Source organism: Sorghum bicolor, chromosome 2 (assembly GCF_000003195.3).
Source record: "Sorghum bicolor cultivar BTx623 chromosome 2, Sorghum_bicolor_NCBIv3, whole genome shotgun sequence".
In the NCBI taxonomy this organism is placed as follows: Eukaryota; Viridiplantae; Streptophyta; class Magnoliopsida; order Poales; family Poaceae; genus Sorghum; species Sorghum bicolor.
In genome coordinates, this window is record NC_012871.2 from 39,228,420 (window position 1) to 39,245,633 (window position 17,214).

Genomic DNA, 17,214 nt, shown 5'->3' on the forward strand with positions numbered 1-17,214 from the left:
TAATTGTTCTTCTAATTGTTCATCTTTGTTCTTCAATATTATGAATATGACTTTGTTCTACTTCAATATATTGCTTATGACTTTACTCTACTTGTTTATATTCAAGATTATATTGTTCTTGGTCTATCATAGTTATATACTTGGCTTAGTTAGATTGGATCTATATATATGTTTAGGATCGTATAGCGTTTGTAACACCCCAGTGTTATGGTTGCATTAATCATGTGCATAGCATGAGCATCATCATCTACTCAAAGCATATTATGATCATCATCTATCTTGAGCCATGTCATTCTGTGCAAAAATGTGATCTAAATTGCTTAAATAGGCTTCCTATGCTTATGTTTGAGTGAACCATGCTTGTGTTTGTGCTCTATGCCTTGGTAATTAGTTTATCTATGTTTAACTTAACCTTGGGAACAATGTTCATGTCGATCACTTCTCCAAAATAATCACTTAAGTCATACTTATACAAATAGGCCCTAGGAAACTCTTTTGTTTAGGCTCTTAAAAAGTGTTTCATAAAATGTTTGCATGTCAAAACTTTCTAAAGCAACGTTGTAGCAAATTTTATAAGGAACAAAAGTTGTTTTATGGCCATCTCATGAAAATAAACATATCTAGCTCAAAAGTGACCCACAAGGCAGATTTGGGGCTGTTTCCAACACTTGGAAAATTTTCTAAGTCGTGGAACGAAACCAGTTTGCTTGATCGGTTTTGAAAACTCTATATCTCTCAATCCAAGCCGATCTGGCTCTTGCTCTAGTTGACATTGTTGTAGAACTCAGTTGGTGCTCCAACTTTGTCAACTACACTATCTCCTAACTCGCTCTGGTTTGGAAGTTATTCATCGCTGAAGTCGCTCTGTCAGACACTGATCGCGTCGCTTGATTCAGAGAGGAGCTCGCCGTCGGGAACGTCCAGAGCGCCACCTGTCCGCCAGATGGCGCTCGTACGCCGGCGATGGCCCCGCTCGTCAGCTCCCAGCGCGCGCATGACCTCCACGGCGACGCCCCGGACGCAGTGGACGCGTCCACTCTCTCCTTCCACTCACTCTCTCATTCTATGCAAAAATGTGATCTAAATTGCTTAAATAGGCTTCCTATGCTTATGTTTGAGTGAACCATGCTTGTGTTTGTGCTCTATGCCTTGGTAATTAGTTTATCTATGTTTAACTTAACCTTGGGAACAATGTTCATGTTGATCACTTCTCCAAAATAATCACTTAAGTCATACTTATACAAATAGGCCCTAGGAAACTCTTTTGTTTAGGCTCTTAAAAAGTGTTTCATAAAATGTTTGCATGTCAAAACTTTCTAAAGCAACGTTGTAGCAAATTTTATAAGGAACAAAAGTTGTTTTATGGCCATCTCATGAAAATGACCATATCTAGCTCAAAAGTGACCCACAAGGCAGATTTGGGGCTGTTTCCAACACTTGGAAAATTTTCTAAGTCGTGGAACGAAACCAGTTTGCTTGATCGGTTTTGAAAACTCTATATCTCTCAATCCAAGCCGATCTGGCTCTTGCTCTAATTGACATTGTTGTAGAACTCAGTTGGTGCTCCAACTTTGTCAACTACACTATCTCCTAACTCGCTCTGGTTTGGAAGTTATTCATCGCTGAAGTCGCTCTGTCACACACTGATCGCGTCGCTTGATTCAGAGAGGAGCTCGCCGTCGGGAACGTCCAGAGCGCCACCTGTCCGCCAGATGGCGCTCGTACGCCGGCGATGGCCCCGCTCGTCAGCTCCCAGCGCGCGCATGACCTCCACGGCGATGCCCCGGACGCAGTGGACGCGTCCACTCTCTCCTTCCACTCACTCTCTCATTCTATGCAAAAATGTGATATAAATTGCTTAAATAGGCTTCCTATGCTTATGTTTGAGTGAACCATGCTTGTGTTTGTGCTCTATGCCTTGGTAATTAGTTTATCTATGTTTAACTTAACCTTGGGAACAATGTTCATGTTGATCACTTCTCCAAAATAATCACTTAATTCATACTTATACAAATAGGCCCTAGGAAACTCTTTTGTTTAGGCTCTTAAAAAGTGTTTCATAAAATGTTTGCATGTCAAAACTCTCTAAAGCAAAGTTGTAGCAAATTTTATAAGGAACAAAAGTTGTTTTATGGCCATCTCATGAAAATGATCATATCTAGCTCAAAAGTGACCCACAAGGCAAATTTGGGGCTGTTTCCAACACTTGGAAAATTTTCTAAGTCCTGGAACGTAACCAGTTTGCTTGATCGGTTTTAAAAACTCTATATCTCTCAATCCAAGCCGATCTGGCTCTTGCTCTAGTTGACATTGTTGTAGAACTCAGTTGGTGCTCCAACTTTGTCAACTACACTATCTCCTAACTCGCTCTGGTTTGGAAGTTATTCATCGCTGAAGTCGCTCTGTCAGACACTGATCGCGTCGCTTGATTCAGAGAGGAGCTCGCCGTCGGGAACGTCTAGAGCGCCACCTGTCCGCCAGATGGCGCCCGTACGCCGGCGATGGCCCCGCTCGTCAGCTCCCAGCACGCGCATGACCTCCACGGTGACGCCCCGGACGCACTGGACGCGTCCACTCTCTCCTTCCACTCACTCTCTCATTCTATGCAAAAATGTGATCTAAATTGCTTAAATAGGCTTCCTATGCTTATGTTTGAGTGAACCATGCTTGTGTTTGTGCTCTATGCCTTGGTAATTAGTTTATCTATGTTTAACTTAACCTTGGGAACAATGTTCATGTTGATCACTTCTCCAAAATAATCACTTAATTCATACTTATACAAATAGGCCCTAGGAAACTCTTTTGTTTAGGCTCTTAAAAAGTGTTTCATAAAATGTTTGCATGTCAAAACTTTCTAAAGCAAAGTTGTAGCAAATTTTATAAGGAACAAAAGTTGTTTTATGGCCATCTCATGAAAATGATCACATCTAGCTCAACCATCCCGCTGGGGATGAGGACTAACCGTTGGGCACGGTTCTCTAACAACCTCGTATCTGATGCTTTTGGAAGGATGGTGTAGACTCTGGCAATAACAAAAACTTGAGAACTGAACTTTGGAACAAGTGTGTGTAATTATTTTGCTTCCACTATTTCGAACAAGTGTTGTAACAACTTAATACTCCGATGTGGTGCCGCTTCGATGGCAATGAATGACTATGTAACATTCGCTGTGTTTATGTTGAACTATTACGATCTTGGTTTGTTGCGAGTTGGTTTGAAGTCCTTCGTGATTTCAATTGACTACCGGGATTATATGGGCTCAAGTTTGGAAACTTGATTGCTTGTCGATCGTTTCTACACTTGAACTCTTATAATTTGGTCGGTTCTGTGATAATGTCACTATGCTTCGTACCACAAATACTACATATTTTGAGAGAGAAGCCATATACCATCACTGCCTTGGTAAGGATCCAGAAATACCACAAAAGAGAGATCCGAGAGAGTCATACAAGGAATCTCTGAGTTTTATTTGAAAATCTGCAAAAACTCCTGAGCTATAGCTGATCAAGAATAAGAAACATGGCACTTGACTAGACTGTACTATCTTTTAACTACTCAAGACGGAAGTAACGGGTACAAGTCCCAGAGTGAAAGGTAAAATAAATAAGTAAGTTTTAAGTCTTGACAGTTTACTCTAACTTAGAGATGAGATCTTATTGAAAAGCATGTGTACCATCAATTTTTAAAGATATTGCAACAACTTCTGATCCATCGCTAAGATTATCATTGCTGAGGGACGAGCAAGAGGTAAGCTTGGGGGAGTTTGTTGACGGTCCTTAAGTATCAAATTTAGTTATCAAATAAACAAAGAAAAGGATCCAAATGAAATCAACATCTAGACTTAGGGTTTTATCTGACAGAATTCCACGAGTTTTGGTATTTGTCTATTTCTGCAGGGGGTTATCAGGAAATACAGAAGAAAGGCCCACACGTCGGGATTACATAGAGATATTAACGTGCCGCGCAATTATCTTACATCTAGAAGACTCCAGAAGCCACAGGAACGAAGCGGAGGCTGAATGGAGCCTAGCCCTGGGCGCCCGCCAAGGAGACCAGGGCGCCTGCCCCCTTATAGAGTCCAATCAGAACTCTCTTTCGCGATTACACTCTACCGACCTAAAGGATCAAGGATAACCGTTCAATCAATGTCGGTTTGATCCAATGGCCCATATTCACTTGGAGGGACTATAAAACCAGACCCCCTGGCCCCTGGAGGAGAGAGCCTCTCAACCCTAATTCATTATCCATCAAGGGAGAAGAAGCCTCTGATCAAGCCTAGAGCCACCACATCAATTAGATATCTAGATTAGCGTAGCTACATAGGATTAGAACTAGAAGGAGTCAATCTTCGATTGGTTTCCGGATCTGTCAAGAGGATTCTTGGTAATTCTCTAATTGTTCTTCTAATTGTTCATCTTTGTTCTTCAATATTATGAATATGACTTTGTTCTACTTCAATATATTGCTTATGACTTTGCTCTACTTGTTTATATTCAAGATTATATTGTTCTTAGTCTATCATAGTTATATACTTGGCTTAGTTAGATTGGATCTATATATATGTTTAGGACCGTATAGCGTTTGTAACACCCCAGTGTTATGGTTGCATTAATCATGTGCATAGCTTGAGCATCATCATCTACTCAAAGCATATTATGATCATCATCTATCTCGAGCCATGTCATTCTATGCAAAAATGTGATCTAAATTGCTTAAATAGGCTTCCTATGCTTATGTTTGAGTGAACCATGCTTGTGTTTGTGCTCTATGCCTTGGTAATTTGTTTATCTATGTTTAACTTAACCTTGGGAACAATGTTCATGTTGATCACTTCTCCAAAATAATCACTTAAGTCATACTTATACAAATAGGCCCTAGGAAACTCTTTTGTTTAGGCTCTTAAAAAGTGTTTCATAAAATGTTTGCATGTCAAAACTTTCTAAAGCAAAGTTGTAGCAAATTTTATGAGGAACAAAAGTTGTTTCATGGCCATCTCATGAAAATGATCACATCTAGCTCAAAAGTGACCCACAAGGCAGAATTGGGGCTGTTTCCAACACTTGAAAAATTTTCTAAGTCTTGGAACGAAACCAGTTTGCTTGATCGGTTTTGAAAACTCTATATCTCTCAATCCAAGCCGATTTGGCTCTTGCTCTATTTGACATTGTTGTAGAACTCAGTTGGTGCTCCAACTTTGTCAACTACACTATCTCCTAACTCGCTCTGGTTTGGAAGTTATTCATCGCTGAAGTCGCTCTGTCACACACTGATCGCGTCGCTTGATTCAGAGAGGAGCTCGCCGTCGGGAACGTCCAGAGCGCCACCTGTCCGCCAGATGGCGCCCGTACGCCGGCGATGGCCCCGCTCATCAGCTCTCAGCGCGCGCATGACCTCCACGGCGACGCCCCGGACGCAGTGGACGCGTCCATTCTCTCCTTCCACTCACTCTCTCGCCAGAAACGCGGCCGCAGTGAGCTCACCGTCACGAGCTCACTCCGGCGAGCTCGTGCGCGTTCCTTGCTGCGCCATTGCCCACCAAACTTCACCCAAAGCTTCACCGTGAACCGCTCTCCATTCTCCACTCATCATCTCGCCGTGAAATCCACTGGTGAGCCGCCATTTCCTTCTTCCCCCAAATCGGGTCGCCGTGACCTTCTTTTCCGGCGAACTCAATGCCGAGCCCTGTGAAGCCGCCCGTCTTCTCTGGTTAGGTCCCAGAGGTTGCTTAGGTTCCTAGCAAGCGTTTGCACCACTTGGTGGACGCTCTACCAAACTCACCGTTGCCAGACACGACGCGCAGTGCCGCCGTGTTTCCGCCGGAGATGGGCGCTCTCGTGGCCAGCGTGTTCCACGATGTTTCAAGCCAAGCCGCGTACCTAGGAAGCTTCGCCGTAGTCCGCTGGTGCTGTAGGAAACCCTAGGTCACGCTCTTCCAGCCGGAGGACTCCGGCGTAACACCGAGCACCTCCGCCGAGCCGCCATGATCGACGGCGAGCCCTTTCCGGTGGCTCCGCCGTGGGGAAAAGGGGATCAATCGAGTCACTAGAGTCTGGGGATCACAATGGTGACCTTGGTTTGGCCGGAGACCTCGCCGTCGCGCAGAAATCGCCGGCGAGAGTCGCCTCGGCAGTGAGGAAGATGACCCTGACAGACGGCGTCCACTGTCAGTGTCACCACACTTCCCTCCTTTTCTTTTATTCAAATCAGATTTTTGGCTTTCTTGCAAAAATCATATCTCTAGTTCTGGTGATCCAAAAATGTTGAAACCAATTTTGTGGTGTTCCTTGAGATGGCTAGTTTTTAATAAAAATATAAAATGAACCATATTTTCTGGGAAAATATTTATTAAGGATTTAATCTTGTTATTCATGGATAAATTCATATCTCTGGTTATACTGTTTAGTTTGCCATGAAAATTTTATGGTAGTCTCTGTGTGGTATTAGAGTGCTTTGGCAAATATTTCATAATTTTTGGTGTAGTGCAGCTTTGATATGTAATTTATGTTTGAGATTTGGCTTGTTTCCTTGATTAAATCATATAAAATAATTGGTGCTTATGCTGGTGTTATACTTAGGTGGTAAACTTGTTTATGGCATTCATAATATGTAAATAATCTGAAATCTGTTGTTTGACACCATATAAGTCATGTTTCTGAATTTATGAAATAAACACCTTGTCACATGTTAAATGCATATCTTTAATTTGGTATGTGCAATTGCTCTGAAATTTTTATGGTGATGCTTTGATGCTATACTTGTTCCTCTGTAATTTTTGTAGATTTTTCGGAGCACTTTGACTAGTATCTTGTAATTATGCTCCTTTCTAGATTTAATTAATAAATGCCTTGTTAAGTAAATGTTTGAGGGTTATCATCTGATGTTCTGGTAACCTTGTGATATGCTTGTGCTCATAAGCCATGTGGTTGGCATGGTTTACGTTTTGGTTATGTCATCAAATAATTAATTAAAGGGTTAAAGGCTGTTCTGGACAGCAAGGGAGTAATATAGTTTTTACTAGTTGATAACTTAGTTTTCTGGGAGGCTTGTCTAAATCAAAGTTTTAGTAAACTTTATGGACTAGCTGTGGGTTAAATTTGGGGTCTTTTGGTCTAGTAGTTTAAAAGTTATGGCTGTTCCAAGTTGGGTTCCAGAAATAGGTGCTCTCTGTTTTTTCTGGGACAGAACCTGGAACTTTGTTTAAATGGCTTCCTTAACTTATGAATCTGGCTGTGATGTTCAATGATGATTTGTGGAAAATTTCAAAATCTTTCCAGAATGTCCTCACTTAAGTTTGTTGGATCTTTGTGGCAATAGTTATGATCTGTTTACTGAGCTAATGCTGCTGTTTGATGCTTGCTATTATAGGCTATCATGATAGGTTTTGGGCTAAGTTAACTTGTTAACTTGTGTGAACTTGTTATAACTATTGCTCCGTAAATGAGTGTCCAGTGGGTCACTTATGTTATCAAGCATTCATTCTTTTGTATCCACACCTTCTCATTCACCGAGCATGCAATAGGTGCATCAGACGTGGCAGCCTCTTTCGATCTGCAAGTGAACCCCGAAGGCCAGGAGGGCAGCCAGGAGGTGGAGGTCCAGCCAGTCGGACTCGAGGAGCCCGAAGAAGAAGTTGGGTGCCCAAATCACAAGCCAGCTTCATTCGTGAAAGGCAAGCCCCGGAGCATTCTAAGCCTCCCTTTACTTTCGAAAGTTTATTTAATATGTTATATCTATTGATGCATTAAGTATAGGAGTTGTGATGAAAACCTTTGCTGCACTTTACTCCATCCTTGTCCAGATAATTTACCCTACCTTGGTTGTAGAGTTAGGATCGGGTAGCAGCTTAGCCATGCTTAATCGGTAGAAGTCGGGTGATTTCCTGTCACCTGCGCAATATAGGGTTGTTTCGGATCACGATGGTCTATATGTGCTATCGTGGATGGAACCTGATTAAATTGACTTAAGCCGGGCGGAGTTTTGCAAGGTTGTAGTAACACCGTCTGTGGCAGCTAAGGACCGACCGTTGTACGTCCTCTTGTCATGTTGAACGCATGCCTAACACTTAGTTGGCCGGATAACTCGTTCCGACCGCGAAGCCGAGTAGTATGACTCAGGCCGGAAGACCGGCAAGTATAAAGTGCGCACTACCGGAGGAAGTGCGGTGTGCGGGGGACCATTGGCGTAAGCCCAAAGACAGGTGAGTTAAAATTCCTGACCTCCCTGGCAGAGTGGTAGCCCTGGGAGTGCGGCGCTGATCGGAGCCGCGATTCCTGAGTCGTACCAAAGGTGACCCGTTGGCTCTCCGACGGGGGATGCTTGGGTGAGTGCTAGAAATACACCTCTAGCTGGATAGGAATTCGATTCGAATCGCCGTCTCTCCCGGTTAGTGAGAACTTGACAGAGCAGTGGCAAACGTAGCATTCACTAATGAACTTGGTTCATGATAATGATGATAGCAAAGAAGAACATATGATGAATTTGATATGGTTATTATTGTTTGTAATTATCAAGTGATGTGTTGTAGTACAGGTGCTAATCTAGTGGTAGGCTGATGATGAATAAATATGATGCTCTCAAAATAATTTAGGTTTAATGTAAGCTTTTGGCAAACGATGAGTCAACCAGCTCCACTTGATATTAGCCTTGCATGATCCTTGGTGTCTTTTATGTTTTTCTAGATGGGTAAGTCTAGCTGAGTACATTCTCGTACTCAGGGTTTATTCCCACCTGTTGCAGATGACATCTTTTATGATGGCTTCTGCAAGACCTGTCTCCATCCCGCTAGGGATGAGGACTAACCGTTGGGCACGGTTCTCTAAAAATCTCGTACCTGTTGCTTTTGGAAGGATGATGTAGACTCTGGCAGTAACTCGAACTTATGAACTGGAATTTGGAAAGTGTGTGTAACTATTTTGCTTCCGCTACTTCGAACTTGGGTTGTAATAACTTAATGACTCCGATGTGGTGCCTCTTCGACAGCAATGAATAACTATGTAACATCCGTTGTATTTATGTTGAACTATTACGATCTTGGTTTGTTGCGAGTTGGTTTGAAATCCTTCGTGATTTCTGTTGACTACCAGGATTATATGGGCTCAAGTTTGGAAACTTGATTGCTTGTCGATCGTTTCCACACTTGAACTCTTATAATTTGGTCGGTTCTGTGATAGCTGGCATCGGAGCAAGTTCAGCATTATAAATGCAGCGTTTGTGTATTTAAAAACAAAAGAGTTTTTAAATAAAATTGTGTAAATCAATATTTAAGTTATGCCAGTGGTCGAATCCTCCTTGCCCACATAAGGACTATAGGTGGCTATTTAAGTACTGACTTGGGGGGTTTTATTTATGCAACTCCGGCAGGACACAGGTGTGGATGTGTGATGACCACACTATGCTACCCTGTGGTCTAATGGTGGAGGTAGCCTTCATATGTGAAGTAGCCACATATGTCGCTAGATTTAAATTATGCAACGTCGCACCTACGCTCTGGTAAGTGTGAGCTGTGAGAGCATGATCGTCCAAACGGCGGTCTAGGGGAGTGTTCGCGGTGGTTTTCTGGAGTGGTTACATGTCAAAACCATGGAACCGCAAAAGAAACTTCATTGGGGAGCATTTAATTTCTCGGGTAGCTGTGGTGTCATTATTTGTGCAAGTTGGGCATGTCCAAGCAATGTGCACTTAGTTTACTGCTTTCTGAGTGATATATTGGGAACTGTTGGGCTGAAATGAAGTTTTCTGCAGGTACTCTAACAGCGCACGTGTAAGTCGATAGTTATCGTATCAAGAGACGAATGTATGCCACCGTATATCCGTTAGAATGTTAATTTTCTAAGTTTGTGAGGACGTACGGTTCGTGCATGCATCATGTCGCATTCATACATACATTCTGTCTACTCCTTCCCTTACAATTTCGTCCCTTTTAATTAAATAAATGTTGCTTAAACTAATCCTCTTTTACCCATGGTATTCCTATTCCTTTCCACAGATGGACGCACCCGCTTCACCCCGTCCTAGTGACACTTTCTTGAGCGAGTTTGGCACTCCTACCCTGCTCTGGAGAGTGTTACAGACTGTCGGGTATACTGAGCCACCTCAGTATTCTTGGTGGGAGTTGGAGAGCACAGGAGGGATACAGTGGTTTGTTGTGCAGGGAGTTGTCCCTCCACATGGGGACAAGCCTGCATGGACAGGCTGGACTTGTAGCTCAGATTTGCAGACTCCTTGGGAGGCAGCTCAGGTTGCAGCCCAGACTATCCTGCTCGATATCTGTCAGAGGTGTGGTGATGAGCTGACGGGAGGACCAGCGGCCTCCATTCCCCGTGCTGACCCAGCAGCAGCGGAGTGGAAACAGGCTGATGGTTGTGCCTTGGTTCGAGGCAGGGGAGAGAGAGCTGAGAGTTCTAGTCCTGCTATGAGTGCTATGATGGCTGTGCTCAAGCTGATCAGTCAGCGAGAGGACACCTATGCACAGGTGATGGTGGCTGTTCGCTAGGCTCAGGAGATGCAACGGAAGGCTGAAAAGCGTGCTCGCAAGTTTCGCAAGCAAGCTAGACTCCTGGAGCAAGCTCAGAAGGACCGCAATGACTGGGAAGACATTGCGGAGTACCGTAGGCAGCAGTGGGTGAAGGCCATTAGAGAGAGAGATCATAAGCAGGATCAGATGAGTAAGTTAGCTAGAGAGAGGGAGACCATACAGGAGCGCTTGGTGCAGATCACTCGTGAGAGGGACACTGCACTCCGCGTGTCGGAGAACAGGCGCCGGGCATGGGAGATGCACCGGGATCAGTCTCTTGAGCGGGAGAACTATCTGCAGGATCAGATTGAGGTTGGTCCTGTGGAGATTCACCATCTCAACAACTTGCTACACCCTATTCCTCGCCCTATACCTGTGTATCCAGAGGTGGGACCTCAGGTGATTGTGGCCGATGATGATGGTATGGAGGTCGATGGACCAGCAGCGGTTGCACCACCTTTGCACGAGGACGTGGAGGACGAGGAGCTTGAGCTAGTTAGCGACGAGGATGGAGAGGCAATCTTCGACGCTGACTCGGGCGACGAGCCTAGAGTGTAGTGGGATGTGGGTAGTTGTTTATGAGGATCTTTTGTAGTATGCCAGTCAGCCGTGGTGCTTTTGTACCCATGTTGTAATCTGGAACTTTGACCTTGACTCATGGCATGTACTATGATGGTGTAATAACTTTATGGACCTAATGTGTAACCTTAACACGTTCGTTATGTTATGACGATGTTTTCCGTTGTGGTGCATATTGCGGATATCTCTGTCATGTGTTGGATTGGTGATGTTGTTTTGTGGAATTGAATTATTGTGCCTTTCTGTGAAGCTATTCTCTCGAATACTTTCAGGCATAAATATAAGTTCTTCTGTGGCGAATCTTGTCATCATCAATGCTCACTGACTGTGTCTTTACAGATGTCTCGTGGCACCCGAGGTGCGGAACAGCATGCAAACATGAATCCACCCCCTCCTCCTCCACCACCAAATCCTGCTGAGTTAATGCAAATGATGGTGGAAAATCAGAGGATGCTCACTGAGACCATCAATCGGATGGCGAATCAGGGTGGTCGTCAGGCACATGAAGGGCCAGCTCCTAATCAGTATAGCAGTTTCAAGGACTTCATGGATACTAAGCCCCCATCTTTCAGAGAAGCTGAAGAACCCCTTCAAGCTGAGGAATGGCTGAACACGGTGGAACAAAAGTTCCACTTGCTTCGGTTGACTGAAGGTTTGAAGGCAAAGTATGCAGCTCATCAACTACAAGGTCCAGCAGGCATCTGGTGGAATCAGTATCGGGAAGCTCTTCCAGCCGACACTGTGCTTGACTGGAATCTTTTTCGTGAAGCTTTTAAGGGGCATTTCATTCCTCCTGGTGTCATGGAGATGAAGCATACTGAGTTTATGCAGTTGACTCAGGGCAACAAAACTTTGAAGGAGTATTTGCATGCTTTCAATCATTTGTCTAGGTATGCTCCTGATTTTGTGAACACTGAGACGAAAAAGATTTCTAGTTTCAAGCAAGGTTTGGGTCCCAAGTTGCTGAAGACTATGGGCCGCACTAAGTGTGCAACTTTCAATGAGTTTGTCACTGATGCTCTCACTCAAGAGAACTATAACACTGTGTACACTGCGACCAAGACTCGCAAGAGGGCTTTTGAGGCCGGGGCAGGGTCATCTCAGTCCAAGGCTCCAGTGGCAGCTAAGCCACCGTTCCGTGCTCCAACGCCGAACCAGCGGTACCGCCCTCCGGTGAAGAAGAATCAGGCGAAAACGGGTTTCCGCAAAGGGTAGTCTATTGCTCTTCCTAGGGGCAACACGGGTCCCAACTATGCCAAGACTCCACCTGCCAACAGTCCGTGCTGGAACTGCAATCAGACCGGGCATTGGCAGAGCAACTGTCCTTACCCGCCAAAGAAGGGCAACCAAGGGAACGTCCGTCAGGGGCGTGTTCACTACACCACTGTGGAAGCAATCCCTGCTGGTGAGGTAGTTACGGCTGGTAAGTTTTTGGTTAACCAACGTGACGCACTTGTGCTTTTTGATTCAGCAGCATCGCATTCTTTTGTGAGTTCTGAATTTGTGTCTAAGCATAATATCAAGGCATTTACACTTGATAAGGGCAGTTATTGTATTAGTGCTGCGGGAAATGATATTTCCACGAATCAAGTTGGTTTGGGGGCAACTCTGCAAATAGGAGGCCGTCAGTTTCTTGCTGATTTGGTTGTTCTACCCGGTGTGGGCATAGATGTAATTCTGGGGATGAAGTGGATGAGTGGCAATGCAGTTCTTATCGACACCACCACTCGTGTAGTGATGTTGAAAGACCCAAATACCAAGGAGGCATTTCTAGTGCAACTCCCTCGTGATATTCAAATCCGTAGCACTGTGAATGCAGTTACATCTAAGGCTATTTAGAACATTCCAGAGGTGTGTGAGTTCCCGGATGTATTTCCTGATGATTTGCCCGGGCTTCCTCCGGATCGGGATGTGGAGTTCAAAATTGAGTTGATTCCAGGTACCGCTCCTATCTCTAGAAGACCTTATAGAATGCCACCCAATGAGTTAGCTGAGCTTAAGACCCAACTAAATGAGTTGTTGAAGAAGGGTCTTATTCATCCTAGTTCTTCTCCATAGGGTTGTCCGGCTATCTTTGTGAAGAAGAAGGACCAATCTTTGCGCATGTGTGTGGACTATCGTCCCCTAAATGCGGTGACCATCAAGAATAAATACCCTCTTCCTCGCATTGATATCTTGTTTGATCAGTTGTCTAAAGCTAAGGTATTCTCCAAGATCAATTTGCGATCTGGGTACCATCAGATCAAGATCCGTCCTGAAGATGTACCTAAGACAGCTTTCTCGACAAGGTACAGGTTGTATGAATATCTCGTCATGTCCTTCGGTCTTACAAATGCACCTGCTCACTTCATGTATCTCATGAATTCGGTGTTCATGCCCGAATTGGATAAGTTTGTGGTGGTCTTCATTGATGATATCTTGGTATACTCCGGCAATGAAGAGGAGCATGCAGAGCATCTGCGTATAGTGTTGTCGCGTTTGCGCGAACATCAGCTTTATGCCAAGTTTAGCAAATGCGAGTTTTGGCTAAAGAAAGTACCTTTCTTGGGCCATGTCTTATCTGAAGAAGGCATATCGGTGGACCCAGCCAAGGTGCAAGAAGTGCTGGATTGGAAAGTTCCAACTTCGGTGCACGAGGTTCGGAGTTTTATTGGTCTGGCTGGATATTATCGTCGATTCATTCTGGAATTTTCAAAAATATCCAAGCCTATGACCTGTCTGCTTCAGAAAGATGAGAAGTTTGTGTGGACGCCTGAGTGTGAAGAGGCATTCCACAAGTTGAGGACATTGCTGACATCAGCTCCTGTCCTAGCTCAACCTAATATCGAAAAGCCCTTCGATGTCTTTTGTGACGCGTCAGGCATCGGTCTAGGCTGCGTGTTGACGCAGGAAGGTCGCGTTATCGCGTATGCCTCGCGCCAACTTCGAAAGCATGAGGTCAATTACCCTACTCATGACTTAGAATTGGCAGCAGTTGTTCATGCTTTGAAAATCTAGAGGCATTATTTGCTGGGTAATCTGTGTAATATCTACACCGATCATAAGAGCCTCAAGTATATCTTCACTCAATCTGAACTGAACATGCCGCAGCGAAGGTGGCTTGAGTTGATTAAAGATTATAATCTACAAGTGCACTATCATCAGGGCAAGGCGAACGTGGTGGCGGATGCCTTGAGTCGGAAAGCGCACTGTCACTCAATCCAAGTGGAAGATCTGTTGTTGTCACATCTTTTGCATCCACTTGTGCTCAATCAGATTTCTCTGGAGAGTACTCTTCGCAATCGAGTCATCAAATTGTAGCAAACAGATGTAGGCATCCACCATATAAAGAGGAAAACGAAGGAAGAAGAAACCAAGCATTTCTGGGTCGATGAGAACGGGATTCTTTGGTTCAAAGATCGGCTAGTGGTTCCAAAAGACCGTGAACTACGAAATCAGATCTTGTCTGAAGCTCATTCATCCAAATTGTCTATCCATCCTGGTAGCAGCAAGATGTATCAGTATCTAAAACCCCTGTTTTGGTGGACAAAGATGAAAAAGGAGATCGCGGCTTTTGTCGCTCGTTGTGACAATTGTTGTCGTGTGAAGGCTGTTCACATGAAAGCTGGTTTACTTCAACCCTTGTCAATTCCTGGTAGGAAATGGGAAGAAGTCAGCATGGATTTCATCGTTGGACTCCCAACTTCTGTTAAGGGTTACGACTCCATCTGGGTGATTATAGATCGTTTGACCAAGGTTGCTCGATTTATTCCAGTTCGAACTGACTATCGTCCACATCAATATGCAGAATTGTATTTCAAGCACATTGTTCGTCAGTATGGTGTGCCTCAAACTATTGTATCAGATCGTGGACCACAGTTCACTGCTCGTTTTTGGGAATGTCTGCATGAGCAGATTGGTACTCATTTAGTCCGTAGCTCTGCTTATCATCCCCAAACGGCTGGTCAAACTGAACGGGTTAACCAAATCCTAGAAGACATGTTGAGGGCATGTGCTCTCTCTTCAAAAGGTTCTTGGGTTAAGTGGTTGCCATTAGCTGAGTTCTCCTACAACAATAGTTATCAGGAGAGTATCAAGATGGCTCCATTTGAAGCCCTGTACGGTCAAAAGTGTCGAACCCCGTTGAATTGGGTAGAAGCCGGAGAGCGAAGGTATTATGGTATCGATTTCATGAACCAAGCAGAGTAGCAAGTCCGTACCATCAAGCAACATCTGGAAGCTGCTCAAGCTCGTCAGAAAAGTGATGCCAACAAAAGAAGGAAGCCGATTGAGTTTTCAGTTGGTGACCATGTGTATATCAAGGTGTCTCTGATGAAGGGTGTACAAAGGTTCGGAGTCAAGCGAAAGCTTGCACCTAGTTATGTGGGACCTTATCGGATTCTCGAAAGGAAAGGGGAGGTGGCGTACAAAGTTCAACTCCCAGTTGCACTTCGAGCTATTTTCCCTGTCTTCCATGTATCACAATTAAAGAAGTGCCTTCGTGTACCGGAGGAACGAGTGGAAGTTCGAGATATCAAGTTGAAGTCAGACTTGGTGTATGAAGAAAGACCTGTAGCGGTTCTTGACCGCAAGGAATGGGTGACTCATAATCGTGTGGCTAAGTTCTACAAAGTGTTGTGGAGTAACCACGGGGAAGAAGATGCCACTTGGGAGACGGAGGATTATTTAAAAGAAGTTTACAAAACCTTCTTCGAAAATCAGTAAGCTTTCAAATCTCGGGACGAGATTTTTGTAAGGGGGGAGGGCTGTAACACCCCAGTGTTATGGTTGCATTAATCATGTGCATAGCATGAGCATCATCATCTACTCAAAGCATATCATGATCATCATCTATCTTGAGCCATGTCATTCTATGCAAAAATGTGATCTAAATTGCTTAAATAGGCTTCCTACGCTTATGTTTGAGTGAACCATGCTTGTGTTTGTGCTCTATGCCTTGGTAATTAGTTTATCTATGTTTAACTTAACCTTGGGAACAATGTTCATGTTGATCACTTCTCCAAAATAATCACTTAAGTCATACTTATACAAATAGGCCCTAGGAAACTCTTTTGTTTAGGCTCTTAAAAAGTGTTTCATAAAATGTTTGCATGTCAAAACTTTCTAAAGCAAAGTTGTAGCAAATTTTATAAGGAACAAAAGTTGTTTTATGGCCATCTCATGAAAATGATAACATCTAGCTCAAAAGTGACCCACAAGGCAGATTTGGGGCTGTTTCCAACACTTGGAAAATTTTCTAAGTCCTGGAACGAAACCAGTTTGCTTGATCGGTTTTGAAAACACTATATCTCTCAATCCAGGCCAATCTGGCTCTTGCTCTATTTGACATTGATGTAGAACTCAGTTGGTGCTCCAACTTTGTCAACTACACCATCTCCTAACTCACTCTGGGTTGGAAGTTATTCATCGCTGAAGTCGCTATGTCAGACACTGATCGCATCGCTTGATTCAGAGAGGAGCTCGCAGTCGGGAACGTCCAGAGCGCCACCTGTCCGCCAGATGGCGCTCGTACACCGGCGATGGCCCTGCTCGTCAGCTCCCAGCGCGCGCATGACCTCCACGGCGACGCCCCGGACTCAGTGGACGCGTCCACTCTCTCCTTCCACTCACTCTCTCGCCAGAAACGCGGCCGTAGTGAGCTCACCGTCGCGAGCTCACTCCGGCGAGCTCGTGCGTGTTCCTTGCTGCGCCATTGCCCACCAAACTTCACCCAAAGCTTCGCCGTGATCCGCTCTCCATTCGCCACCCATCATCTCGCCGTGAAATCCACCGGTGAGCCGCCATTTCCTTCTTCCCCCAAATCGGGTCGCCGTGACCTTCTTTTCCGGCGAACTCAATGCCGAGCCCTGTGAAGCCGCCCGTCTTCTCTGGTTAGGTCCTAGAGGTTGCTTAGGTTCCTAGCAAGCGTTTGCGCCACTTGGTGGATGCTCTACCAAACTCACCGTCGCCGGACACGACGCGCAGCGCCGCCGTGTTTCCGCCGGAGATAGGCGCTCTCGTGGCCAGCGTGTTCCACGATGTTTCAAGCCAAGCCGCGTACCTAGGAAGCTTCGTCGTAGTCCGCTGGTGCTGTAGGAAACCCTAGGTCACGCTCTTCCAGCCTGAGGACTCCGGCGTAACGC